This window comes from Acyrthosiphon pisum, chromosome X (assembly GCF_005508785.2).
Source record: "Acyrthosiphon pisum isolate AL4f chromosome X, pea_aphid_22Mar2018_4r6ur, whole genome shotgun sequence".
Classification (NCBI taxonomy): Eukaryota; Metazoa; Arthropoda; class Insecta; order Hemiptera; family Aphididae; genus Acyrthosiphon; species Acyrthosiphon pisum.
The window spans coordinates 2,347,619-2,350,501 of record NC_042493.1 but is presented as its reverse complement, the minus strand read 5'-3'; positions in this window follow the sequence as shown (position 1 = coordinate 2,350,501).

The following is a 2,883-nucleotide window of genomic DNA, read 5'->3' as shown; positions in this document are numbered from 1 at the left end:
CAGTAATGCATACCCATCGTTACCCAACAATGTTAAGAATAATAATTGTTTTTTATGCAAATTAATTTCATTAAGCGTCACATACAATTCAAATCTCTCAATCCAAGAATTAAAATCATCTTCTTTGAGCTTAAATTCTGTCAATTGACCCATTTGTTGCCCTGTGCAAACACGTGGACTGACCTGATTCGAAGCGTTCTCGTCCATTATAAATTAATTAACACTACACGGAATTACTTACATACGTACTCGAATTATCTTCGTCGCCAATGTGGTGTACCGAGTACTAATAATTAACACGTCATATTACATTATATATTAGACATTCACTTTATTTATTGTCTCAATACAACATTTCAGAACTACAGCAAGAGAGTATGACATTAAACATAATATAATGACGAACAGCTTAAAACATAATAAATAAAACATAACCTTAAACTTATTCATCATGGAATAATATATATTACATACATTACAATTATGGTGTAAAGTTGCTAGAAGAGCTAATATTGGAAGACCTAATAATCATTATTAATGTTGTGAAGATCACTTTAATGAACCTTACTCTTTAATGAACTTATAATATATTTTTTTCATGAACGATTCTGTAAGTACCTATTACTTATTTACCTAGTAAATAATTTTCTTAATCTCAATGGACAAAATACAATTTACATAATACAAATACAACTTATTTAACAAATTATTTCTAGTTACTTATATTATTAGTTACTTTATTATTTTTCTTATAGCTAGAAGATGATCTAGTCAACTATATTCGACTTAAAATCATGGGCTCATCTAATGTGAAACACCTCAAACTAAAGCCAAATGTTATTCCCCATAAGTTTGACTGCCAGATTGACCGTAAACAAATTACCAACACATTACCAACTAGAGTAGTGTATAAAAAAAGAGTACGGCGTGATTTGGTTGATGCAGCAGTAAATAATACACCTGAATATAATATTAGTAAGTGTTATAATTTCATGAAGTAATAATATAGTTGTACTTGATATGTATATACAATGATATACATGATTAGTTTTTCTGATTGTGAACTAGGTATCTAATAGTTTCTAGTTTTCTATTATTAATTTGAATATAAAGCAACCTATATTTTTCTAACTATTTTAAAGCACGTTCTGCCTAGTTAAAAAAAAAAAAGTATTAAGTAAGCATAACTGGTGCATGATAAACATCACTCAGTATTTAACTTATTTCTAAACATTGTGTATATGCATCATAAAATATACAAGAATACAAGATTATGTTCACTAAAATACTATATATTTATATTTCATGCATACTTGAAGTTATATATAAAATGTATTTTATTAGTATCAGATGACTCAAATGAAGTAAATGATTTCATTAATGATTTGACTCCACCAGAACCACTATCAAAAGAAGTCGGAGTCCAAGTCAATATAATTAAAAATACATGTACAATAAATAAACCAAAACCTTCCACCTGGTCAAAATCTTCCCAATGTGATTTAGGATTAGGATTGACTAAAACTATTTCATCTGTTAAGTTTGGCTCAGTTAAACATAATGAGTTTGATGAAAATAGTGAATTGGAATCAACTTTAAATTCTTCTCTTTCAAATTGTGACAGTCTATCAAATGTATCTTGTTCAAGTTCTCAAAGTTATATTGAAGAATTTTTTATTGAAAATGAGTCAAATAAATATAAGAAACTTAGTTATGAAGTAATATGTTACCATATTCAAAATAACCCTAAACATTATATAGGTCTAATCCATGAATGGTTTAAACATGGTTTTATTACTTTACTAAGTTCAAATTCTAAAATTTCTGAAAGAGATATACTTTTAACTTTAACCAAAATTCGATTGAATGACTCTTTTAGTAGATTAGGTGATATATTTGGTGTTTCAGAAAGTTATAGTTGTCGTATTTTTAGTAAAACTATTAATCTAATTGTTGGTTATTTTAAAGAATTTATTTACTGGCCAAACAAAAATACAATCATTAAATTACTTCCTATCCCATTTCGCTATAGATATTCAAACACCCAAGCCATTATTGACTGTCTTGAAATTGAAATTCCAAAACCCTCTGACCCGGTTCAACAGTCATTAACTTGGATTCAAAAATATTGATCATATGTTATCATTAAGAAAATGTAAACTAGTAAGACCACCAAGTGTATCACAAAGTCAAATTTCTACCAAGCAAGAAGTTCTAGAAACCAAAAGAATAGCTAGTCTAAGGATTCACATCGAAAGAGTTAAAGGTAGACTAAGAGAATTTTCAACATTGAAACCTCATGCGTTAATGCATATTAACCTTGTATCTAATGTCGATGAAATTATAATTATTGCTTGTGCTCTGATTAATTTGCAAAAACCTATTATAACACAGTAATATTTTTTTATAAGTTCTGTTTATACTAAAAAAAGTTTACAAAAAGGTAAATTTTTATTCAAGATTTCTGTATATAAAATATATTAAAATATGTTTGTTTAAAATAATGTGTTGTTTTTATTATTATTAAATTATCCAAAGAAATGTTATTTAAATAACTTAAAACTATTCCATAAATTTTATTTACAATAATTTTGGAAATATACTTTTTTTCCAGAATAAGGAACTTTTTTTTATTAGTTTTTCACAGTTAATATAGTCATATTCAACCCATTTCAGTTGAAGCTGCTTGTTAACATCAAAATCTGGATCTGCAATAGCAAGTAATCCCTTACTTTTTTATAAACGTGCATTTGAATTTGTATTTGAGAGAGAACTTTGGGTTGAATAATATCATTCTTAATGTAATTAGTCACTGTTTTGTGATTAATAGGACATTTTATTTCCAGGATAAAATCTGCAGCTATTCCATCCGCTGAAGCACCA